This window comes from Aquarana catesbeiana, linkage group LG04, assembly GCF_042186555.1.
Source record: "Aquarana catesbeiana isolate 2022-GZ linkage group LG04, ASM4218655v1, whole genome shotgun sequence".
Lineage (NCBI taxonomy): Eukaryota > Metazoa > Chordata > Amphibia > Anura > Ranidae > Aquarana > Aquarana catesbeiana.
This window is the reverse complement of record NC_133327.1, coordinates 37709955-37734452: the sequence shown is the minus strand read 5'-3', so window position 1 is coordinate 37734452 and position 24498 is coordinate 37709955. Positions and strand designations below refer to the sequence as shown.

General features: G+C 45.1%; 20 non-coding genes across 20 annotated transcripts; all 20 read left to right on the top strand.

Moving 5' to 3' along the window:
- The first annotated feature begins 470 nt into the window (after positions 1 to 470).
- Positions 471 to 542, top strand: TRNAQ-UUG (transfer RNA glutamine (anticodon UUG)). Its single transcript has one exon. It is a non-coding gene; the product is annotated as a tRNA-Gln (tRNA).
- Positions 543 to 1664: 1122 nt separating this feature from the next.
- On the top strand, positions 1665 to 1736 carry TRNAQ-UUG (transfer RNA glutamine (anticodon UUG)). Its single transcript has one exon. It is a non-coding gene; the product is annotated as a tRNA-Gln (tRNA).
- A 1110-nt stretch (positions 1737 to 2846) lies between these two features.
- TRNAQ-UUG (transfer RNA glutamine (anticodon UUG)) lies at positions 2847 to 2918 on the top strand. Its single transcript has one exon. It is a non-coding gene; the product is annotated as a tRNA-Gln (tRNA).
- A 1014-nt stretch (positions 2919 to 3932) lies between these two features.
- TRNAQ-UUG (transfer RNA glutamine (anticodon UUG)) lies at positions 3933 to 4004 on the top strand. The gene has a single exon. It is a non-coding gene; the product is annotated as a tRNA-Gln (tRNA).
- A 1122-nt stretch (positions 4005 to 5126) lies between these two features.
- Positions 5127 to 5198, top strand: TRNAQ-UUG (transfer RNA glutamine (anticodon UUG)). Its single transcript has one exon. It is a non-coding gene; the product is annotated as a tRNA-Gln (tRNA).
- A 1122-nt stretch (positions 5199 to 6320) lies between these two features.
- Positions 6321 to 6392, top strand: TRNAQ-UUG (transfer RNA glutamine (anticodon UUG)). The gene has a single exon. It is a non-coding gene; the product is annotated as a tRNA-Gln (tRNA).
- A 1122-nt stretch (positions 6393 to 7514) lies between these two features.
- Positions 7515 to 7586, top strand: TRNAQ-UUG (transfer RNA glutamine (anticodon UUG)). Its single transcript has one exon. It is a non-coding gene; the product is annotated as a tRNA-Gln (tRNA).
- A 1122-nt stretch (positions 7587 to 8708) lies between these two features.
- Positions 8709 to 8780, top strand: TRNAQ-UUG (transfer RNA glutamine (anticodon UUG)). The gene has a single exon. It is a non-coding gene; the product is annotated as a tRNA-Gln (tRNA).
- A 1110-nt stretch (positions 8781 to 9890) lies between these two features.
- Positions 9891 to 9962, top strand: TRNAQ-UUG (transfer RNA glutamine (anticodon UUG)). The gene has a single exon. It is a non-coding gene; the product is annotated as a tRNA-Gln (tRNA).
- A 1014-nt stretch (positions 9963 to 10976) lies between these two features.
- Positions 10977 to 11048, top strand: TRNAQ-UUG (transfer RNA glutamine (anticodon UUG)). The gene has a single exon. It is a non-coding gene; the product is annotated as a tRNA-Gln (tRNA).
- A 1122-nt stretch (positions 11049 to 12170) lies between these two features.
- On the top strand, positions 12171 to 12242 carry TRNAQ-UUG (transfer RNA glutamine (anticodon UUG)). Its single transcript has one exon. It is a non-coding gene; the product is annotated as a tRNA-Gln (tRNA).
- Positions 12243 to 13364: 1122 nt separating this feature from the next.
- Positions 13365 to 13436, top strand: TRNAQ-UUG (transfer RNA glutamine (anticodon UUG)). Its single transcript has one exon. It is a non-coding gene; the product is annotated as a tRNA-Gln (tRNA).
- Positions 13437 to 15871: 2435 nt separating this feature from the next.
- Positions 15872 to 15943, top strand: TRNAQ-UUG (transfer RNA glutamine (anticodon UUG)). The gene has a single exon. It is a non-coding gene; the product is annotated as a tRNA-Gln (tRNA).
- A 1123-nt stretch (positions 15944 to 17066) lies between these two features.
- Positions 17067 to 17138, top strand: TRNAQ-UUG (transfer RNA glutamine (anticodon UUG)). Its single transcript has one exon. It is a non-coding gene; the product is annotated as a tRNA-Gln (tRNA).
- Positions 17139 to 18260: 1122 nt separating this feature from the next.
- TRNAQ-UUG (transfer RNA glutamine (anticodon UUG)) lies at positions 18261 to 18332 on the top strand. The gene has a single exon. It is a non-coding gene; the product is annotated as a tRNA-Gln (tRNA).
- Positions 18333 to 19454: 1122 nt separating this feature from the next.
- Positions 19455 to 19526, top strand: TRNAQ-UUG (transfer RNA glutamine (anticodon UUG)). Its single transcript has one exon. It is a non-coding gene; the product is annotated as a tRNA-Gln (tRNA).
- A 1122-nt stretch (positions 19527 to 20648) lies between these two features.
- Positions 20649 to 20720, top strand: TRNAQ-UUG (transfer RNA glutamine (anticodon UUG)). Its single transcript has one exon. It is a non-coding gene; the product is annotated as a tRNA-Gln (tRNA).
- Positions 20721 to 21842: 1122 nt separating this feature from the next.
- On the top strand, positions 21843 to 21914 carry TRNAQ-UUG (transfer RNA glutamine (anticodon UUG)). Its single transcript has one exon. It is a non-coding gene; the product is annotated as a tRNA-Gln (tRNA).
- A 1122-nt stretch (positions 21915 to 23036) lies between these two features.
- Positions 23037 to 23108, top strand: TRNAQ-UUG (transfer RNA glutamine (anticodon UUG)). The gene has a single exon. It is a non-coding gene; the product is annotated as a tRNA-Gln (tRNA).
- A 1122-nt stretch (positions 23109 to 24230) lies between these two features.
- TRNAQ-UUG (transfer RNA glutamine (anticodon UUG)) lies at positions 24231 to 24302 on the top strand. Its single transcript has one exon. It is a non-coding gene; the product is annotated as a tRNA-Gln (tRNA).
- Positions 24303 to 24498: the final 196 nt, after the last annotated feature.

The following is a 24498-nucleotide window of genomic DNA, read 5'->3' as shown; positions in this document are numbered from 1 at the left end:
GTTCTCAACAGGCCTCATCTCTACTCCTCCACAGTGATTGCCAGCATCCCATTTTGGCCCCAAAGACCTTGATTTCCTGTTCTCCAATTACTCACTCCTAAAACTCCAATTCTGCTTGCACCATCTCTGGACTTCCTCCATCATAAACAGTTCCTGCACTCTTGTCCTGCAAAGAATACATCTGTGGGCACGCAGTTTGAAAGGCATAGACCAGCGAGCCCAGTGTGCTCTTCTCAGATCATTTGTTCTCTCCTAAAGCCCACCACCAGCCTAACCTGCAGCAGATATATTAATTTTGCCTTGGAGAGGTCTTTTTGACCCTTTCTTTCCCCTTGGTATGCAACATGTTCTGGAGTTGGTCTCAGGGTAAGTTCTATTAAGATTCAAATTTAATAGGGTTAAAGGGGAAGGGGGCTTAACCTCCGGACATATGTATACAACAAAATGGAGAGCGTATGAGATTGCTCAAGGGTTCCATGGTGTAATGGTTAGCACTCTGGACTTTGAATCCAGCGATCCGAGTTCGAATCTCGGTGGGACCTACTTTGGAGGCGCAGTGTAGATTTCTTCTTGGAATATGAATTTGTGTCTTACGGTCACAAAGGCCAGTGATAGCAGAAGCTGCTGCTAATGTGGCTGGTTGTGGATATAGTGAGCGTGGCCAGTGTAGATTTCTTCTTAGAATATGAATTTGTGTCTCACAGCCACAAAGGCCAGTGATAGCAGAAGTGGCTGCTAACATGGATGGTTGTGGATGTATTGAGCGTGGTCAGCGTGACCTTCTTTGGAGGCTCAGCGTAGATTTCTTCTTGGAATATGAATTTGTGTCTTATGGCCACAAAGGCCAGTGATAGCAGAAGCTGCTAACTTGCTGTTTGTGGATGTAGTTTGCGTGGTCTGCCGATTGCCAAGGCAAAATGATGACGCAGAGAGCTGTATTTAAAGAGTATATCTGCAACCCTAAGTACTTTTACCAGGAGCAGGAGGGAGGGGCTAAGTTCTCCTCGTTGCTCAAATTTAGCAGTACATGACAATTAGGGAAATTCATCTTATGACCACCCCACCCAACACCATCTTTGTCAAAGTTTTCTGTCCAAAGACAAGTTTTCAAGTTCAGAGGACATGGATGCTTCAGAACACCTTTGGAATTTAACACTGGTGTATCTATTTCTCCCAGTTTCTCCCATGTTCAAAGTTCTCAACAGGTCTCATCTCTACTCCTCCACAGTGATTGCCAGCATCCTATTTTGGCCCCAAAGACCTTGATTTCCTGTTCTCCCATTACTCGCTCCTGAAACTCCAATTCTGCTTGCACCATCTCTGGACTTCCTCCATCATAAACAGTTCCTGCACTCTTGTCCTGCAAAGAATACATCTGTGGGCATGCAGTTTGAAAGGCATAGGCCAGCGAGCCCAGTGTGCTCTTCTCAGATCATTTGTTCTCTCCTAAAGCCCACCACCAGCCTAACCTGCAGCAGATACATTAATTTTGCCTTGGAGAGGTCTTTTTGACCCTTTCTTTCCCCTTGGTATGCAACATGTTCTGGAGTTGGTCTCAGGGTAAGTTCTATTAAGATTCAAATTTAATAGGGTTAAAGGGGAAGGGGGCTTAACCTCCGGACATATGTATACAACAAAATGGAGAGCGTATGAGATTGCTCAAGGGTTCCATAGCGTAATGGTTAGCACTCTGGACTTTGAATCCAGTGATCCGAGTTCAAATCTCGGTGGGACCTACTTTGGAGGCGCAGTGTAGATTTCTTCTTGGAATATGAATTTGTGTCTTACGGTCACAAAGGCCAGTGATAGCAGAAGCTGCTGCTAACGTGGCTGGTTGTGGATATAGTGAGCGTGGCCAGTGTAGATTTCTTCTTGGAATATGAATTTGTGTCTCACAGCCACAAAGGCCAGTGATAGCAGAAATGGCTGGTTGTGGATGTATTGAGCGTGGTCAGCATGACCTTCTTTGGAGGCTCAGCATAGATTTCTTCTTGGAATATGAATTTGTGTCTTATGGCCACAAAGGCCAGTGATAACAGAAGCTGCTAACTTGCTGTTTGTGGATGTAGTTTGCGTGGTCAGCCGATTGCCAAGGCAAAATGATGACGCAGAGAGCTGTATTTAAAGAGTATATCTGCAACCCTAAGTACTTTTACCAGGAGCAGGAGGGAGGGGCTCAGTTCTCCTCGTTGCTCAAATTTAGCAGTACATGACAATTAGGGAAATTCATCTTATGACCACCCCACCCAACACCATCTTTGTCAAAGTTTTCTGTCCAAAGACAAGTTTTCAAGTTCAGAGGACATGGATGCTTCAGAACACCTGTGGAATTTAACACTGGTATATCTATTTCTCCCAGTTTCTCCCATCTTCAAAGTTCTCAACAGGCCTCATCTCTACTCCTCCACAGTGATTGCCAGCATCCCATTTTGGCCCCAAAGACCTTGATTTCCTGTTCTCCAATTACTCACTCCTGAAACTCCAATTCTGCTTGCACCATCTCTGGACTTCCTCCATCATAAACAGTTCCTGCACTCTTGTCCTGCAAAGAATACATCTGTGGGCACGCAGTTTGAAAGGCATAGACCAGCGAGCCCAGTGTGCTCTTCTCAGATCATTTGTTCTCTCCTAAAGCCCACCACCAGCCTAACCTGCAGCAGATATATTAATTTTGCCTTGGAGAGGTCTTTTTGACCCTTTCTTTCCCCTTGGTATGCAACATGTTCTGGAGTTGGTCTCAGGGTAAGTTCTATTAAGATTCAAATTTAATAGGGTTAAAGGGGAAGGGGGCTTAACCTCCGGACATATGTATACAACAAAATGGAGAGCGTATGAGATTGCTCAAGGGTTCCATGGTGTAATGGTTAGCACTCTGGACTTTGAATCCAGCGATCCGAGTTTGAATCTCGGTGGGACCTACTTTGGAGGTGCAGTGTAGATTTCTTCTTGGAATATGAATTTGTGTCTCACAGCCACAAAGGCCAGTGATAGCAGAAGTGGCTGCTAACATGGCTGGTTGTGGATGTATTGAGCGTGGTCAGCGTGACCTTCTTTGGAGGCTCAGCGTAGATTTCTTCTTGGAATATGAATTTGTGTCTTATGGCCACAAAGGCCAGTGATAGCAGAAGCTGCTAACTTGCTGTTTGTGGATGTAGTTTGCGTGGTCAGCCGATTGCCAAGGCAAAATGATGACGCAGAGAGCTGTATTTAAAGAGTATATCTGCAACCCTAAGTACTTTTACCAGGAGCAGGAGGGAGAAGCTAAGTTGTCCTCGTTGCTCAAATTTAGCAGTACATGACAATTAGGGAAATTCATCTTATGACCACCCCACCCAACACCATCTTTGTCAAAGTTTTCTGTCCAAAGACAAGTTTTCAAGTTCAGAGTACATGGATGCTTCAGAACACCTGTGGAATTTAACACTGGTGTATCTATTTCTCCCAGTTTCTCCCATCTTCAAAGTTCTCAACAGGCCTCATCTCTATTCCTCCACAGTGATTGCCAGCATCCCATTTTGGCCCCAAAGACCTTGATTTTCTGTTCTCCCATTACTCACTCCTGAAACTCCAATTCTGCTTGCACCATCTCTGGACTTCCTCCATCATAAACAGTTCCTGCACTCTTGTGCTGCAAAGAATACATCTGTGGGCACGCAGTTTGAAAGGTATAGGCCAGCGAGCCCAGTGTGCTCTTCTCAGATCATTTGTTCTCTCCTAAAGCCCACCACCAGCCTAACCTGCAGCAGATACATTAATTTTGCCTTGGAGAGGTCTTTTTGACCCTTTCTTTCCCCTTGGTATGCAACATGTTCTGGAGTTGGTCTCAGGGTAAGTTCTATTAAGATTCAAATTTAATAGGGTTAAAGGGGAAGGGGGCTTAACCTCCGGACATATGTATACAACAAAATGGAGAGAGTATGAGATTGCTCAAGGGTTCCATGGTGTAATGGTTAGCACTCTGGACTTTGAATCCAGCGATCCGAGTTCGAATCTCGGTGGGACCTACTTTGGAGGCGCAGTGTAGATTTCTTCTTGGAATATGAATTTGTGTCTTACGGTCACAAAGGCCAGTGATAGCAGAAGCTGCTGCTAACGTGGCTGGTTGTGGATATAGTGAGCGTGGCCAGTGTAGATTTCTTCTTGGAATATGAATTTGTGTCTCACAGCCACAAAGGCCAGTGATAGCAGAAGTGGCTGCTAACATGGATGGTTGTGGATGTATAGAGCGTGGTCAGCGTGACCTTCTTTGGAGGCTCAGCATAGATTTCTTCTTGGAATATGAATTTGTGTCTTATGGCCACAAAGGCCAGTGATAGCAGAAGCTGCTAACTTGCTGTTTGTGGATGTAGTTTGCGTGGTCTGCCGATTGCCAAGGCAAAATGATGATGCAGAGAGCTGTATTTAAAGAGTATATCTGCAACCCTAAGTACTTTTACCAGGAGCAGGAGGGAGGGGCTAAGTTGTCCTCGTTGCCCAAATTTAGCAGTACATGACAATTAGGGAAATTCATCTTATGACCACCCCACCCAACACCATCTTTGTCAAAGTTTTCTGTCCAAAGACAAGTTTTCAAGTTCAGAGGACATGGATGCTTCAGAACACCTGTGGAATTTAACACTGGTGTATCTATTTCTCCCAGTTTCTCCCATCTTCAAAGTTCTCAACAGGCCTCATCTCTACTCCTCCACAGTGATTGCCAGCATCCCATTTTGGCCCCAAAGACCTTGATTTTCTGTTCTCCCATTACTCACTCCTGAAACTCCAATTCTGCTTGCACCATCTCTGGACTTCCTCCATCATAAACAGTTCCTGCACTCTTGTCCTGCAAAGAATACATCTGTGGGCACGCAGTTTGAAAGGCATAGGCCAGCGAGCCCAGTGTGCTCTTCTCAGATCATTTGTTCTCTCCTAAAGCCCACCACCAGCCTAACCTGCAGCAGATACATTAATTTTGCCTTGGAGAGGTCTTTTTGACCCTTTCTTTCCCCTTGGTATGCAACATGTTCTGGAGTTGGTCTCAGGGTAAGTTCTATTAAGATTCAAATTTAATAGGGTTAAAGGGGAAGGGGGCTTAACCTCCGGACATATGTATACAACAAAATGGAGAGCATATGAGATTGCTCAAGGGTTCCATGGTGTAATGGTTAGCACTCTGGACTTTGAATCCAGCGATCCGAGTTCAAATCTCGGTGGGACCTACTTTGGAGGCGCAGTGTAGATTTCTTCTTGGAATATGAATTTGTGTCTTACGGTCACAAAGGCCAGTGATAGCAGAAGCTGCTGCTAACGTGGCTGGTTGTGGATATAGTGAGCGTGGCCAGTGTAGATTTCTTCTTGGAATATGAATTTGTGTCTCACAGCCACAAAGGCCAGTGATAGCAGAAGTGGCTGCTAACATGGCTGGTTGTGGATGTATTGAGCGTGGTCAGCGTGACCTTCTTTGGAGGCTCAGCATAGATTTCTTCTTGGAATATGAATTTGTGTCTTATGGCCACAAAGGCCAGTGATAGCAGAAGCTGCTAACTTGCTGTTTGTGGATGTAGTTTGCGTGGTCAGCCGATTGCCAAGGCAAAATGATGACGCAGAGAGCTGTATTTAAAGAGTATATCTGCAACCCTAAGTACTTTTACCAGGAGCAGGAGGGAGGGGCTAAGTTCTCCTCGTTGCCCAAATTTAGCAGTACATGACAATTAGGGAAATTCATCTTATGACCACCCCACCCAACACCATCTTTGTCAAAGTTTTCTGTCCAAAGACAAGTTTTCAAGTTCAGAGGACATGGATGCTTCAGAACACCTGTGGAATTTAACACTGGTGTATCTATTTCTCCCAGTTTCTCCCATCTTCAAAGTTCTCAACAGGCCTCATCTCTACTCCTCCACAGTGATTGCCAGCATCCCATTTTGGCCCCAAAGACCTTGATTTTCTGTTCTCCCATTACTCACTCCTGAAACTCCAATTCTGCTTGCACCATCTCTGGACTTCCTCCATCATAAACAGTTCCTGCACTCTTGTCCTGCAAAGAATACATCTGTGGGCACGCAGTTTGAAAGGCATAGGCCAGCGAGCCCAGTGTGCTCTTCTCAGATCATTTGTTCTCTCCTAAAGCCCACCACCAGCCTAACCTGCAGCAGATACATTAATTTTGCCTTGGAGAGGTCTTTTTGACCCTTTCTTTCCCCTTGGTATGCAACATGTTCTGGAGTTGGTCTCAGGGTAAGTTCTATTAAGATTCAAATTTAATAGGGTTAAAGGGGAAGGGGGCTTAACCTCCGGACATATGTATACAACAAAATGGAGAGCATATGAGATTGCTCAAGGGTTCCATGGTGTAATGGTTAGCACTCTGGACTTTGAATCCAGCGATCCGAGTTCAAATCTCGGTGGGACCTACTTTGGAGGCGCAGTGTAGATTTCTTCTTGGAATATGAATTTGTGTCTTACGGTCACAAAGGCCAGTGATAGCAGAAGCTGCTGCTAACGTGGCTGGTTGTGGATATAGTGAGCGTGGCCAGTGTAGATTTCTTCTTGGAATATGAATTTGTGTCTCACAGCCACAAAGGCCAGTGATAGCAGAAGTGGCTGCTAACATGGCTGGTTGTGGATGTATTGAGCGTGGTCAGCGTGACCTTCTTTGGAGGCTCAGCATAGATTTCTTCTTGGAATATGAATTTGTGTCTTATGGCCACAAAGGCCAGTGATAGCAGAAGCTGCTAACTTGCTGTTTGTGGATGTAGTTTGCGTGGTCAGCCGATTGCCAAGGCAAAATGATGACGCAGAGAGCTGGCTTTAAAGAGTATATCTGCAACCCTAAGTACTTTTACCAGGAGCAGGAGGGAGGGGCTAAGTTCTCCTCGTTGCTCAAATTTAGCAGTACATGACAATTAGGGAAATTCATCTTATGACCACCCCACCCAACACCATCTTTGTCAAAGTTTTCTGTCCAAAGACAAGTTTTCAAGTTCAGAGGACATGGATGCTTCAGAACACCTGTGGAATTTAACACTGGTGTATCTATTTCTCCCAGTTTCTCCCATGTTCAAAGTTCTCAACAGGCCTCATCTCTACTCCTCCACAGTGATTGCTAGCATCCCATTTTGGCCCCAAAGACCTTGATTTTCTGTTCTCCCATTACTCACTCCTGAAACTCCAATTCTGCTTGCACCATCTCTGGACTTCCTCCATCATAAACAGTTCCTGCACTCTTGTCCTGCAAAGAATACATCTGTGGGCACGCAGTTTGAAAGGCATAGACCAGCGAGCCCAGTGTGCTCTTCTCAGATCATTTGTTCTCTCCTAAAGCCCACCACCAGCCTAACCTGCAGCAGATATATTAATTTTGCCTTGGAGAGGTCTTTTTGACCCTTTCTTTCCCCTTGGTATGCAACATGTTCTGGAGTTGGTCTCAGGGTAAGTTCTATTAAGATTCAAATTTAATAGGGTTAAAGGGGAAGGGGGCTTAACCTCCGGACATATGTATACAACAAAATGGAGAGCGTATGAGATTGCTCAAGGGTTCCATGGTGTAATGGTTAGCACTCTGGACTTTGAATCCAGCGATCCGAGTTCGAATCTCGGTGGGACCTACTTTGGAGGCGCAGTGTAGATTTCTTCTTGGAATATGAATTTGTGTCTTACGGTCACAAAGGCCAGTGATAGCAGAAGCTGCTGCTAATGTGGCTGGTTGTGGATATAGTGAGCGTGGCCAGTGTAGATTTCTTCTTAGAATATGAATTTGTGTCTCACAGCCACAAAGGCCAGTGATAGCAGAAGTGGCTGCTAACATGGATGGTTGTGGATGTATTGAGCGTGGTCAGCGTGACCTTCTTTGGAGGCTCAGCGTAGATTTCTTCTTGGAATATGAATTTGTGTCTTATGGCCACAAAGGCCAGTGATAGCAGAAGCTGCTAACTTGCTGTTTGTGGATGTAGTTTGCGTGGTCTGCCGATTGCCAAGGCAAAATGATGACGCAGAGAGCTGTATTTAAAGAGTATATCTGCAACCCTAAGTACTTTTACCAGGAGCAGGAGGGAGGGGCTAAGTTCTCCTCGTTGCTCAAATTTAGCAGTACATGACAATTAGGGAAATTCATCTTATGACCACCCCACCCAACACCATCTTTGTCAAAGTTTTCTGTCCAAAGACAAGTTTTCAAGTTCAGAGGACATGGATGCTTCAGAACACCTTTGGAATTTAACACTGGTGTATCTATTTCTCCCAGTTTCTCCCATGTTCAAAGTTCTCAACAGGTCTCATCTCTACTCCTCCACAGTGATTGCCAGCATCCTATTTTGGCCCCAAAGACCTTGATTTCCTGTTCTCCCATTACTCGCTCCTGAAACTCCAATTCTGCTTGCACCATCTCTGGACTTCCTCCATCATAAACAGTTCCTGCACTCTTGTCCTGCAAAGAATACATCTGTGGGCATGCAGTTTGAAAGGCATAGGCCAGCGAGCCCAGTGTGCTCTTCTCAGATCATTTGTTCTCTCCTAAAGCCCACCACCAGCCTAACCTGCAGCAGATACATTAATTTTGCCTTGGAGAGGTCTTTTTGACCCTTTCTTTCCCCTTGGTATGCAACATGTTCTGGAGTTGGTCTCAGGGTAAGTTCTATTAAGATTCAAATTTAATAGGGTTAAAGGGGAAGGGGGCTTAACCTCCGGACATATGTATACAACAAAATGGAGAGGGTATGAGATTGCTCAAGGGTTCCATAGCGTAATGGTTAGCACTCTGGACTTTGAATCCAGTGATCCGAGTTCAAATCTCGGTGGGACCTACTTTGGAGGCGCAGTGTAGATTTCTTCTTGGAATATGAATTTGTGTCTTACGGTCACAAAGGCCAGTGATAGCAGAAGCTGCTGCTAACGTGGCTGGTTGTGGATATAGTGAGCGTGGCCAGTGTAGATTTCTTCTTGGAATATGAATTTGTGTCTCACAGCCACAAAGGCCAGTGATAGCAGAAATGGCTGGTTGTGGATGTATTGAGCGTGGTCAGCATGACCTTCTTTGGAGGCTCAGCATAGATTTCTTCTTGGAATATGAATTTGTGTCTTATGGCCACAAAGGCCAGTGATAACAGAAGCTGCTAACTTGCTGTTTGTGGATGTAGTTTGCGTGGTCAGCCGATTGCCAAGGCAAAATGATGACGCAGAGAGCTGTATTTAAAGAGTATATCTGCAACCCTAAGTACTTTTACCAGGAGCAGGAGGGAGGGGCTCAGTTCTCCTCGTTGCTCAAATTTAGCAGTACATGACAATTAGGGAAATTCATCTTATGACCACCCCACCCAACACCATCTTTGTCAAAGTTTTCTGTCCAAAGACAAGTTTTCAAGTTCAGAGGACATGGATGCTTCAGAACACCTGTGGAATTTAACACTGGTATATCTATTTCTCCCAGTTTCTCCCATCTTCAAAGTTCTCAACAGGCCTCATCTCTACTCCTCCACAGTGATTGCCAGCATCCCATTTTGGCCCCAAAGACCTTGATTTCCTGTTCTCCAATTACTCACTCCTGAAACTCCAATTCTGCTTGCACCATCTCTGGACTTCCTCCATCATAAACAGTTCCTGCACTCTTGTCCTGCAAAGAATACATCTGTGGGCACGCAGTTTGAAAGGCATAGACCAGCGAGCCCAGTGTGCTCTTCTCAGATCATTTGTTCTCTCCTAAAGCCCACCACCAGCCTAACCTGCAGCAGATATATTAATTTTGCCTTGGAGAGGTCTTTTTGACCCTTTCTTTCCCCTTGGTATGCAACATGTTCTGGAGTTGGTCTCAGGGTAAGTTCTATTAAGATTCAAATTTAATAGGGTTAAAGGGGAAGGGGGCTTAACCTCCGGACATATGTATACAACAAAATGGAGAGCGTATGAGATTGCTCAAGGGTTCCATGGTGTAATGGTTAGCACTCTGGACTTTGAATCCAGCGATCCGAGTTTGAATCTCGGTGGGACCTACTTTGGAGGTGCAGTGTAGATTTCTTCTTGGAATATGAATTTGTGTCTCACAGCCACAAAGGCCAGTGATAGCAGAAGTGGCTGCTAACATGGCTGGTTGTGGATGTATTGAGCGTGGTCAGCGTGACCTTCTTTGGAGGCTCAGCGTAGATTTCTTCTTGGAATATGAATTTGTGTCTTATGGCCACAAAGGCCAGTGATAGCAGAAGCTGCTAACTTGCTGTTTGTGGATGTAGTTTGCGTGGTCAGCCGATTGCCAAGGCAAAATGATGACGCAGAGAGCTGTATTTAAAGAGTATATCTGCAACCCTAAGTACTTTTACCAGGAGCAGGAGGGAGAAGCTAAGTTGTCCTCGTTGCTCAAATTTAGCAGTACATGACAATTAGGGAAATTCATCTTATGACCACCCCACCCAACACCATCTTTGTCAAAGTTTTCTGTCCAAAGACAAGTTTTCAAGTTCAGAGTACATGGATGCTTCAGAACACCTGTGGAATTTAACACTGGTGTATCTATTTCTCCCAGTTTCTCCCATCTTCAAAGTTCTCAACAGGCCTCATCTCTATTCCTCCACAGTGATTGCCAGCATCCCATTTTGGCCCCAAAGACCTTGATTTTCTGTTCTCCCATTACTCACTCCTGAAACTCCAATTCTGCTTGCACCATCTCTGGACTTCCTCCATCATAAACAGTTCCTGCACTCTTGTGCTGCAAAGAATACATCTGTGGGCACGCAGTTTGAAAGGTATAGGCCAGCGAGCCCAGTGTGCTCTTCTCAGATCATTTGTTCTCTCCTAAAGCCCACCACCAGCCTAACCTGCAGCAGATACATTAATTTTGCCTTGGAGAGGTCTTTTTGACCCTTTCTTTCCCCTTGGTATGCAACATGTTCTGGAGTTGGTCTCAGGGTAAGTTCTATTAAGATTCAAATTTAATAGGGTTAAAGGGGAAGGGGGCTTAACCTCCGGACATATGTATACAACAAAATGGAGAGAGTATGAGATTGCTCAAGGGTTCCATGGTGTAATGGTTAGCACTCTGGACTTTGAATCCAGCGATCCGAGTTCGAATCTCGGTGGGACCTACTTTGGAGGCGCAGTGTAGATTTCTTCTTGGAATATGAATTTGTGTCTTACGGTCACAAAGGCCAGTGATAGCAGAAGCTGCTGCTAACGTGGCTGGTTGTGGATATAGTGAGCGTGGCCAGTGTAGATTTCTTCTTGGAATATGAATTTGTGTCTCACAGCCACAAAGGCCAGTGATAGCAGAAGTGGCTGCTAACATGGATGGTTGTGGATGTATTGAGCGTGGTCAGCGTGACCTTCTTTGGAGGCTCAGCATAGATTTCTTCTTGGAATATGAATTTGTGTCTTATGGCCACAAAGGCCAGTGATAGCAGAAGCTGCTAACTTGCTGTTTGTGGATGTAGTTTGCGTGGTCTGCCGATTGCCAAGGCAAAATGATGATGCAGAGAGCTGTATTTAAAGAGTATATCTGCAACCCTAAGTACTTTTACCAGGAGCAGGAGGGAGGGGCTAAGTTGTCCTCGTTGCCCAAATTTAGCAGTACATGACAATTAGGGAAATTCATCTTATGACCACCCCACCCAACACCATCTTTGTCAAAGTTTTCTGTCCAAAGACAAGTTTTCAAGTTCAGAGTACATGGATGCTTCAGAACACCTGTGGAATTTAACACTGGTGTATCTATTTCTCCCAGTTTCTCCCATCTTCAAAGTTCTCAACAGGCCTCATCTCTATTCCTCCACAGTGATTGCCAGCATCCCATTTTGGCCCCAAAGACCTTGATTTTCTGTTCTCCCATTACTCACTCCTGAAACTCCAATTCTGCTTGCACCATCTCTGGACTTCCTCCATCATAAACAGTTCCTGCACTCTTGTCCTGCAAAGAATACATCTGTGGGCACGCAGTTTGAAAGGTATAGGCCAGCGAGCCCAGTGTGCTCTTCTCAGATCATTTGTTCTCTCCTAAAGCCCACCACCAGCCTAACCTGCAGCAGATACATTAATTTTGCCTTGGAGAGGTCTTTTTGACCCTTTCTTTCCCCTTGGTATGCAACATGTTCTGGAGTTGGTCTCAGGGTAAGTTCTATTAAGATTCAAATTTAATAGGGTTAAAGGGGAAGGGGGCTTAACCTCCGGACATATGTATACAACAAAATGGAGAGAGTATGAGATTGCTCAAGGGTTCCATGGTGTAATGGTTAGCACTCTGGACTTTGAATCCAGCGATCCGAGTTCGAATCTCGGTGGGACCTACTTTGGAGGCGCAGTGTAGATTTCTTCTTGGAATATGAATTTGTGTCTTACGGTCACAAAGGCCAGTGATAGCAGAAGCTGCTGCTAACGTGGCTGGTTGTGGATATAGTGAGCGTGGCCAGTGTAGATTTCTTCTTGGAATATGAATTTGTGTCTCACAGCCACAAAGGCCAGTGATAGCAGAAGTGGCTGCTAACATGGATGGTTGTGGATGTATAGAGCGTGGTCAGCGTGACCTTCTTTGGAGGCTCAGCATAGATTTCTTCTTGGAATATGAATTTGTGTCTTATGGCCACAAAGGCCAGTGATAGCAGAAGCTGCTAACTTGCTGTTTGTGGATGTAGTTTGCGTGGTCTGCCGATTGCCAAGGCAAAATGATGATGCAGAGAGCTGTATTTAAAGAGTATATCTGCAACCCTAAGTACTTTTACCAGGAGCAGGAGGGAGGGGCTAAGTTGTCCTCGTTGCCCAAATTTAGCAGTACATGACAATTAGAGAAATTCATCTTATGACCACCCCACCCAACACCATCTTTGTCAAAGTTTTCTGTCCAAAGACAAGTTTTCAAGTTCAGAGGACATGGATGCTTCAGAACACCTGTGGAATTTAACACTGGTGTATCTATTTCTCCCAGTTTCTCCCATCTTCAAAGTTCTCAACAGGCCTCATCTCTACTCCTCCACAGTGATTGCCAGCATCCCATTTTGGCCCCAAAGACCTTGATTTTCTATTCTCCCATTACTCACTCCTGAAACTCCAATTCTGCTTGCACCATCTCTGGACTTCCTCCATCATAAACAGTTCCTGCACTCTTGTCCTGCAAAGAATACATCTGTGGGCACGCAGTTTGAAAGGCATAGGCCAGCGAGCCCAGTGTGCTCTTCTCAGATCATTTGTTCTCTCCTAAAGCCCACCACCAGCCTAACCTGCAGCAGATACATTAATTTTGCCTTGGAGAGGTCTTTTTGACCCTTTCTTTCCCCTTGGTATGCAACATGTTCTGGAGTTGGTCTCAGGGTAAGTTCTATTAAGATTCAAATTTAATAGGGTTAAAGGGGAAGGGGGCTTAACCTCCGGACATATGTATACAACAAAATGGAGAGCATATGAGATTGCTCAAGGGTTCCATGGTGTAATGGTTAGCACTCTGGACTTTGAATCCAGCGATCCGAGTTCAAATCTCGGTGGGACCTACTTTGGAGGCGCAGTGTAGATTTCTTCTTGGAATATGAATTTGTGTCTTACGGTCACAAAGGCCAGTGATAGCAGAAGCTGCTGCTAACGTGGCTGGTTGTGGATATAGTGAGCGTGGCCAGTGTAGATTTCTTCTTGGAATATGAATTTGTGTCTCACAGCCACAAAGGCCAGTGATAGCAGAAGTGGCTGCTAACATGGCTGGTTGTGGATGTATTGAGCGTGGTCAGCGTGACCTTCTTTGGAGGCTCAGCATAGATTTCTTCTTGGAATATGAATTTGTGTCTTATGGCCACAAAGGCCAGTGATAGCAGAAGCTGCTAACTTGCTGTTTGTGGATGTAGTTTGCGTGGTCAGCCGATTGCCAAGGCAAAATGATGACGCAGAGAGCTGTATTTAAAGAGTATATCTGCAACCCTAAGTACTTTTACCAGGAGCAGGAGGGAGGGGCTAAGTTCTCCTCGTTGCTCAAATTTAGCAGTACATGACAATTAGGGAAATTCATCTTATGACCACCCCACCCAACACCATCTTTGTCAAAGTTTTCTGTCCAAAGACAAGTTTTCAAGTTCAGAGGACATGGATGCTTCAGAACACCTGTGGAATTTAACACTGGTGTATCTATTTCTCCCAGTTTCTCCCATGTTCAAAGTTCTCAACAGGCCTCATCTCTACTCCTCCACAGTGATTGCTAGCATCCCATTTTGGCCCCAAAGACCTTGATTTTCTGTTCTCCCATTACTCACTCCTGAAACTCCAATTCTGCTTGCACCATCTCTGGACTTCCTCCATCATAAACAGTTCCTGCACTCTTGTCCTGCAAAGAATACATCTGTGGGCACGCAGTTTGAAAGGCATAGACCAGCGAGCCCAGTGTGCTCTTCTCAGATCATTTGTTCTCTCCTAAAGCCCACCACCAGCCTAACCTGCAGCAGATATATTAATTTTGCCTTGGAGAGGTCTTTTTGACCCTTTCTTTCCCCTTGGTATGCAACATGTTCTGGAGTTGGTCTCAGGGTAAGTTCTATTAAGATTCAAATTTAATAGGGTTAAAGGGGAAGGGGGCTTAACCTCTGGACATATGTATACAACAAAATGGAGAGCGTACAAGATTGCTCAAGGCTTCCATGGTGTAATGGTTAGCACTCTGGACTTTGAATCCAGCGATCCGAGTTCGAATCTCGGTAAGACCTACTTTGGAGGCGCAGTGTAGATTTCTTCTTGGAATATGAATTTGTGTCTTACGGTCACAAAGGCCAGTGATAGCAGAAGCTGCTGCTAATGTGGCTGGTTGTGGATATAGTGAGCGTGGCCAGTGTAGATTTCTTCTTAGAATATGAATTTGTGTCTCACAGCCACAAAGGCCAGTGATAGCAGAAGTGGCTGCTAACATGGCTGGTTGTGGATGTATTGAGCGTGGTCAGCGTGACCTTCTTTGGAGGCTCAGCGTAGATTTCTTCTTGGAATATGAATTTGTGTCTTATGGCCACAAAGGCCAGTGATAGCAGAAGTGGCTGGTTGTGGATGTATTGAGCGTGGTCAGCGTGACCTTCTTTGGAGGCTCAGCGTAGATTTCTTCTTGGAATATGAATTTGTGTCTTATGGCCACAAAGGCCAGTGATAGCAGAAGCTGCTAACTTGCTGTTTATGGATGTAGTTTGCGTGGTCAGCCGATTGCCAAGGCAAAATGATGACGCAGAGAGCTGTATTTAAAGAGTATATCTGCAACCCTAAGTACTTTTACCAGGAGCAGGAGGGAGAAGCTAAGTTGTCCTCGTTGCTCAAATTTAGCAGTACATGACAATTAGGGAAATTCATCTTATGACCACCCCACCCAACACCATCTTTGTCAAAGTTTTCTGTCCAAAGACAAGTTTTCAAGTTCAGAGGACATGGATGCTTCAGAACACCTGTGGAATTTAACACTGGTGTATCTATTTCTCCCCGTTTCTCCCATGTTCAAAGTTCTCAACAGGCCTCATCTCTACTCCTCCACAGTGATTGCCAGCATCCCATTTTGGCCCCAAAGACCTTGATTTTCTGTTCTCCCATTACTCACTCCTGAAACTCCAATTCTGCTTGCACCATCTCTGGACTTCCTCCATCATAAACAGTTCCTGCACTCTTGTCCTGCAAAGAATACATCTGTGGGCACGCAGTTTGAAAGGTATAGGCCAGCGAGCCCAGTGTGCTCTTCTCAGATCATTTGTTCTCTCCTAAAGCCCACCACCAGCCTAACCTGCAGCAGATACATTAATTTTGCCTTGGAGAGGTCTTTTTGACCCTTTCTTTCCCCTTGGTATGCAACATGTTCTGGAGTTGGTCTCAGGGTAAGTTCTATTAAGATTCAAATTTAATAGGGTTAAAGGGGAAGGGGGCTTAACCTCCGGACATATGTATACAACAAAATGGAGAGCGTATGAGATTGCTCAAGGGTTCCATGGTGTAATGGTTAGCACTCTGGACTTTGAATCCAGCGATCCGAGTTCAAATCTCGGTGGGACCAACTTTTGGAGGCGCAGTGTAGATTTCTTCTTGGAATATGAATTTGTGTCTTACGGTCACAAAGGCCAGTGATAGCAGAAGCTGCTGCTAACGTGGCTGGTTGTGGATATAGTGAGCTTGGCCAGTGTAGATTTCTTCTTGGAATATGAATTTGTGTCTCACAGCCACAAAGGCCAGTGATAGCAGAAGTGGCTGCTAACATGGATGGTTGTGGATGTATTGAGCGTGGTCAGCGTGACCTTCTTTGGAGGCTCAGCGTAGATTTCTTCTTGGAATATGAATTTGTGTCTTATGGCCACAAAGGCCAGTGATAGCAGAAGCTGCTAACTTGCTGTTTGTGGATGTAGTTTGCGTGGTCTGCCGATTGCCAAGGCAAAATGATGATGCAGAGAGCTGTATTTAAAGAGTATATCTGCAACCCTAAGTACTTTTACCAGGAGCAGGAGGGAGGGGCTAAGTTGTCCTCGTTGCTCAAATTTAGCAGTACATGACAATTAGGGAAATTCATCTTATGACCACCCCACCCAACACCATCTTTGTCAAAGTTTTCTGTCCAAAGACAAGTTTTCAAGTTCAGAGGACATGGATGCTTCAGAACACCTGTGGAATTTAACACTGGTGTATCTATTTCTCCCAGTTTCTCCCATCTTCAAAGTTCTCAACAGGCCTCATCTCTACTCCTCCACAGTGATTGCCAGCATCCCATTTTGGCCCCAAAGACCTTGATTTTCTGTTCTCCCATTACTCACTCCTGAAACTCCAATTCTGCTTGCACCATCTCTGGACTTCCTCCATCATAAACAGTTCCTGCACTCTTGTCCTGCAAAGAATACATCTGTGGGCACGCAGTTTGAAAGGCATAGGCCAGCGAGCCCAGTGTGCTCTTCTCGGATCATTTGTTCTCTCCTAAAGCCCACCACCAGCCTAACCTGCAGCAGATACATTAATTTTGCCTTGGAGAGGTCTTTTTGACCCTTTCTTTCCCCTTGGTATGCAACATGTTCTGGAGTTGGTCTCAGGGTAAGTTCTATTAAGATTCAAATTTAATAGGGTTAAAGGGGAAGGGGGCTTAACCTCCGGACATATGTATACAACAAAATGGAGAGCGTATGAGATTGCTCAAGGGTTCCATGGTGTAATGGTTAGCACTCTGGACTTTGAATCCAGCGATCCGAGTTCGAATCTCGGTGGGACCTACTTTGGAGGCGCAGTGTAGATTTCTTCTTGGAATATGAATTTGTGTCTTACGGTCACAAAGGCCAGTGATAGCAGAAGCTGCTGCTAATGTGGCTGGTTGTGGATATAGTGAGCGTGGCCAGTGTAGATTTCTTCTTAGAATATGAATTTGTGTCTCACAGCCACAGAGGCCAGTGATAGCAGAAGTGGCTACTAACATGGCTGGTTGTGGATGTATTGAGCGTGGTCAGCGTGACCTTCTTTGGAGGCTCAGCGTAGATTTCTTCTTGGAATATAAATTTGTGTCTTATGGCCACAAAGGCCAGTGATAGCAGAAGCTGCTAACTTGCTGTTTGTGGATGTAGTTTGCGTGGTCAGCCGATTGCCAAGGCAAAATGATGACGCAGAGAGCTGTATTTAAAGAGTATATCTGCAACCCTAAGTACTTTTACCAGGAGCAGGAGGGAGAAGCTAAGTTGTCCTCGTTGCTCAAATTTAGCAGTACATGACAATTAGAGAAATTCATCTTATGACCACCCCACCCAACACCATCTTTGTCAAAGTTTTCTGTCCAAAGACAAGTTTTCAAGTTCAGAGGACATGGATGCTTCAGAACACCTGTGGAATTTAACACTGGTGTATCTATTTCTCCCCGTTTCTCCCATGTTCAAAGTTCTCAACAGGCCTCATCTCTACTCCTCCACAGTGATTGCCAGCATCCCATTTTGGCCCCAAAGACCTTGATTTTCTGTTCTCCCATTACTCACTCCTGAAACTCCAATTCTGCTTGCACCATCTCTGGACTTCCTCCATCATAAACAGTTCCTGCACTCTTGTCCTGCAAAGAATACATCTGTGGGCACGCAGTTTGAAAGGTATAGGCCAGCGAGCCCAGTGTGCTCTTCTCAGATCATTTGTTCTCTCCTAAAGCCCACCACCAGCCTAACCTGCAGCAGATACATTAATTTTGCCTTGGAGAGGTCTTTTTGACCCTTTCTTTCCCCTTGGTATGCAACATGTTCTGGAGTTGGTCTCAGGGTAAGTTCTATTAAGATTCAAATTTAATAGGGTTAAAGGGGAAGGGGGCTTAACCTCCGGACATATGTATACAACAAAATGGAGAGCGTATGAGATTGCTCAAGGGTTCCATGGTGTAATGGTTAGCACTCTGGACTTTGAATCCAGCGATCCGAGTTCAAATCTCGGTGGGACCTACTTTGGAGGCGCAGTGTAGATTTCTTCTTGGAATATGAATTTGTGTCTTACGGTCACAAAGGCCAGTGATAGCAGAAGCTGCTGCTAACGTGGCTGGTTGTGGATATAGTGAGCGTGGCCAGTGTAGATTTCTTCTTGGAATATGAATTTGTGTCTCACAGCCACAAAGGCCAGTGATAGCAGAAGTGGCTGCTAACATGGATGGTTGTGGATGTATTGAGCGTGGTCAGCGTGACCTTCTTTGGAGGCTCAGCGTAGATTTCTTCTTGGAATATGAATTTGTGTCTTATGGCCACAAAGGCCAGTGATAGCAGAAGCTGCTAACTTGCTGTTTGTGGATGTAGTTTGCATGGTCTGCCGATTGCCAAGGCAAAATGATGATGCAGAGAGCTGTATTTAAAGAGTATATCTGCAACCCTAAGTACTTTTACCAGGAGCAGGAGGGAGGGGCTAAGTTGTCCTCGTTGCTCAAATTTAGCAGTACATGACAATTAGGGAAATTCATCTTATGACCACCCCACCCAACACCATCTTTGTCAAAGTTTTCTGTCCAAAGACAAGTTTTCAAGTTCAGAGGACATGGATGCTTCAGAACACCTGTGGAATTTAACACTGGTGTATCTATTTCTCCCAGTTTCTCCCATCTTCAAAGTTCTCAACAGGCCTCATCTCTACTCCTCCACAGTGATTGCCAGCATCCCATTTTGGCCCCAAAGACCTTGTTTTTCTGTTCTCCCATTACTCACTCCTGAAACTCCAATTCTGCTTGCACCATCTCTGGACTTCCTCCATCATAAACAGTTCCTGCACTCTTGTCCTGCAAAGAATACATCTGTGGGCACGCAGTTTGAAAGGCATAGGTCAGCGAGCCCAGTGTGCTCTTCTCGGATCATTTGTTCTCTCCTAAAGCCCACCACCAGCCTAACCTGCAGCAGATACATTAATTTTGCCTTGGAGAGGTCTTTTTGACCCTTTCTTTCCCCTTGGTATGCAACATGTTCTGGAGTTGGTCTCAGGGTAAGTTCTATTAAGATTCAAATTTAATAGGGTTAAAGGGGAAGGGGGCTTAACCTTCGGACATATGTATACAACAAAATGGAGAGCGTATGAGATTGCTCAAGGGTTCCATGGTGTAATGGTTAGCACTCTGGACTTTGAATCCAGCGATCCGAGTTCGAATCTCGGTGGGACCTACTTTGGAGGCGCAGTGTAGATTTCTTCTTGGAATATGAATTTGTGTCTTACGGTCACAAAGGCCAGTGATAGCAGAAGCTGCTGCTAACGTGGCTGGTTGTGGATATAGTGAGCGTGGCCAGTGTAGATTTCTTCTTGGAATATGAATTTGTGTCTCACAGCCACAAAGGCCAGTGATAGCAGAAGTGGCTGCTAACATGGATGGTTGTGGATGTATTGAGCGTGGTCAGCGTGACCTTCTTTGGAGGCTCAGCGTAGATTTCTTCTTGGAATATGAATTTGTGTCTTATGGCCACAAAGGCCAGTGATAGCAGAAGCTGCTAACTTGCTGTTTGTGGATGTAGTTTGCATGGTCTGCCGATTGCCAAGGCAAAATGATGATGCAGAGAGCTGTATTTAAAGAGTATATCTGCAACCCTAAGTACTTTTACCAGGAGCAGGAGGGAGGGGCTAAGTTGTCCTCGTTGCTCAAATTTAGCAGTACATGACAATTAGGGAAATTCATCTTATGACCACCCCACCCAACACCATCTTTGTCAAAGTTTTCTGTCCAAAGACAAGTTTTCAATTTCAGAGGACATGGATGCTTCAGAACACCTGTGGAATTTAACACTGGTGTATCTATTTCTCCCAGTTTCTCCCATCTTCAAAGTTCTCAACAGGCCTCATCTCTACTCCTCCACAGTGATTGCCAGCATCCCATTTTGGCCCCAAAGACCTTGATTTTCTGTTCTCCCATTACTCACTCCTGAAACTCCAATTCTGCTTGCACCATCTCTGGACTTCCTCCATCATAAACAGTTCCTGCACTCTTGTCCTGCAAAGAATACATCTGTGGGCACGCAGTTTGAAAGGCATAGGCCAGCGAGCCCAGTGTGCTCTTCTCGGATCATTTGTTCTCTCCTAAAGCCCACCACCAGCCTAACCTGCAGCAGATACATTAATTTTGCCTTGGAGAGGTCTTTTTGACCCTTTCTTTCCCCTTGGTATGCAACATGTTCTGGAGTTGGTCTCAGGGTAAGTTCTATTAAGATTCAAATTTAATAGGGTTAAAGGGGAAGGGGGCTTAACCTTCGGACATATGTATACAACAAAATGGAGAGCGTATGAGATTGCTCAAGGGTTCCATGGTGTAATGGTTAGCACTCTGGACTTTGAATCCAGCGATCCGAGTTCGAATCTCGGTGGGACCTACTTTGGAGGCGCAGTGTAGATTTCTTCTTGGAATATGAATTTGTGTCTTACGGTCACAAAGGCCAGTGATAGCAGAAGCTGCTGCTAACGTGGCTGGTTGTGGATATAGTGAGCGTGGCCAGTGTAGATTTCTTCTTGGAATATGAATTTGTGTCTCACAGCCACAAAGGCCAGTGATAGCAGAAGTGGCTGCTAACATGGCTGGTTGTGGATGTATTGAGCGTGGTCAGCGTGACCTTCTTTGGAGGCTCAGCGTAGATTTCTTCTTGGAATATGAATTTGTGTCTTATGGCCACAAAGGCCAGTGATAGCAGAAGCTGCTAACTTGCTGTTTGTGGATGTAGTTTGCGTGGTCTGCCGATTGCCAAGGCAAAATGATGACGCAGAGAGCTGTATTTAAAGAGTATATCTGCAACCCTAAGTACTTTTACCAGGAGCAGGAGGGAGGGGCTAAGTTCTCCTCGTTGCTCAAATTCAGCAGTACATGACAATTAGGGAAATTCATCTTATGACCACCCCACCCAACACCATCTTTGTCAAAGTTTTCTGTCCAAAGACAAGTTTTCAAGTTCAGAGGACATGGATGCTTCAGAACACCTTTGGAATTTAACACTGGTGTATCTATTTCTCCCAGTTTCTCCCATCTTCAAAGTTCTCAACAGGCCTCATCTCTACTCCTCCACAGTGATTGCCAGCATCCTATTTTGGCCCCAAAGACCTTGATTTCCTGTTCTCCCATTACTCGCTCCTGAAACTCCAATTCTGCTTGCACCATCTCTGGACTTCCTCCATCATAAACAGTTCCTGCACTCTTGTCCTGCAAAGAATACATCTGTGGGCATGCAGTTTGAAAGGCATAGGCCAGCGAGCCCAGTGTGCTCTTCTCAGATCATTTGTTCTCTCCTAAAGCCCACCACCAGCCTAACCTGCAGCAGATACATTAATTTTGCCTTGGAGAGGTCTTTTTGACCCTTTCTTTCCCCTTGCTATGCAACATGTTCTGGAGTTGGTCTCAGGGTAAGTTCTATTAAGATTCAAATTTAATAGGGTTAAAGGGGAAGGGGGCTTAACCTCCGGACATATGTATACAACAAAATGGAGAGGGTATGAGATTGCTCAAGGGTTCCATAGCGTAATGGTTAGCACTCTGGACTTTGGATCCAGCGATCCGAGTTCAAATCTCGGTGGGACCTACTTTGGAGGCGCAGTGTAGATTTCTTCTTGGAATATGAATTTGTGTCTTACGGTCACAAAGGCCAGTGATAGCAGAAGCTGCTGCTAACGTGGCTGGTTGTGGATATAGTGAGCGTGGCCAGTGTAGATTTCTTCTTGGAATATGAATTTGTGTCTCACAGCCACAAAGGCCAGTGATAGCAGAAGTGGCTGCTAACATGGCTGGTTGTGGATGTATTGAGCGTGGTCAGCATGACCTTCTTTGGAGGCTCAGCATAGATTTCTTCTTGGAATATGAATTTGTGTCTTATGGCCACAAAGGCCAGTGATAACAGAAGCTGCTAACTTGCTGTTTGTGGATGTAGTTTGCGTGGTCAGCCGATTGCCAAGGCAAAATGATGACGCAGAGAGCTGTATTTAAAGAGTATATCTGCAACCCTAAGTACTTTTACCAGGAGCAGGAGGGAGGGGCTCAGTTCTCCTCGTTGCTCAAATTTAGCAGTACATGACAATTAGGGAAATTCATCTTATGACCACCCCACCCAACACCATCTTTGTCAAAGTTTTCTGTCCAAAGACAAGTTTTCAAGTTCAGAGGACATGGATGCTTCAGAACACCTGTGGAATTTAACACTGGTATATCTATTTCTCCCAGTTTCTCCCATCTTCAAAGTTCTCAACAGGCCTCATCTCTACTCCTCCACAGTGATTGCCAGCATCCCATTTTGGCCCCAAAGACCTTGATTTCCTGTTCTCCAATTACTCACTCCTGAAACTCCAATTCTGCTTGCACCATCTCTGGACTTCCTCCATCATAAACAGTTCCTGCACTCTTGTCCTGCAAAGAATACATCTGTGGGCACGCAGTTTGAAAGGCATAGACCCACGAGCCCAGTGTGCTCTTCTCAGATCATTTGTTCTCTCCTAAAGCCCACCACCAGCCTAACCTGCAGCAGATATATTAATTTTGCCTTGGAGAGGTCTTTTTGACCCTTTCTTTCCCCTTGGTATGCAACATGTTCTGGAGTTGGTCTCAGGGTAAGTTCTATTAAGATTCAAATTTAATAGGGTTAAAGGGGAAGGGGGCTTAACCTCCGGACATATGTATACAACAAAATGGAGAGCGTATGAGATTGCTCAAGGGTTCCATGGTGTAATGGTTAGCACTCTGGACTTTGAATCCAGCGATCCGAGTTTGAATCTCGGTGGGACCTACTTTGGAGGCGCAGTGTAGATTTCTTCTTGGAATATGAATTTGTGTCTTACGGTCACAAGGGCCAGTGATAGCAGAAGCTGCTGCTAATGTGGCTGGTTGTGGATATAGTGAGCGTGGCCAGTGTAGATTTCTTCTTAGAATATGAATTTGTGTCTCACAGCCACAAAGGCCAGTGATAGCAGAAGTGGCTGCTAACATGGCTGGTTGTGGATGTATTGAGCGTGGTCAGCGTGACCTTCTTTGGAGGCTCAGCGTAGATTTCTTCTTGGAATATGAATTTGTGTCTTATGGCCACAAAGGCCAGTGATAGCAGAAGCTGCTAACTTGCTGTTTGTCGATGTAGTTTGCGTGGTCAGCCGATTGCCAAGGCAAAATGATGACGCAGAGAGCTGTATTTAAAGAGTATATCTGCAACCCTAAGTACTTTTACCAGGAGCAGGAGGGAGAAGCTAAGTTGTCCTCGTTGCTCAAATTTAGCAGTACATGACAATTAGGGAAATTCATCTTATGACCACCCCACCCAACACCATCTTTGTCAAAGTTTTCTGTCCAAAGACAAGTTTTCAAGTTCAGAGTACATGGATGCTTCAGAACACCTGTGGAATTTAACACTGGTGTATCTATTTCTCCCAGTTTCTCCCATCTTCAAAGTTCTCAACAGGCCTCATCTCTATTCCTCCACAGTGATTGCCAGCATCCCATTTTGGCCCCAAAGACCTTGATTTTCTGTTCTCCCATTACTCACTCCTGAAACTCCAATTCTGCTTGCACCATCTCTGGACTTCCTCCATCATAAACAGTTCCTGCACTCTTGTCCTGCAAAGAATACATCTGTGGGCACGCAGTTTGAAAGGTATAGGCCAGCGAGCCCAGTGTGCTCTTCTCAGATCATTTGTTCTCTCCTAAAGCCCACCACCAGCCTAACCTGCAGCAGATACATTAATTTTGCCTTGGAGAGGTCTTTTTGACCCTTTCTTTCCCCTTGGTATGCAACATGTTCTGGAGTTGGTCTCAGGGTAAGTTCTATTAAGATTCAAATTTAATAGGGTTAAAGGGGAAGGGGGCTTAACCTCCGGACATATGTATACAACAAAATGGAGAGAGTATGAGATTGCTCAAGGGTTCCATGGTGTACTGGTTAGCACTCTGGAGTTTGAATCCAGCGATCCGAGTTCGAATCTCGGTGGGACCTACTTTGGAGGCGCAGTGTAGATTTCTTCTTGGAATATGAATTTGTGTCTTACGGTCACAAAGGCCAGTGATAGCAGAAGCTGCTGCTAACGTGGCTGGTTGTGGATATAGTGAGCGTGGCCAGTGTAGATTTCTTCTTGGAATATGAATTTGTGTCTCACAGCCACAAAGGCCAGTGATAGCAGAAGTGGCTGCTA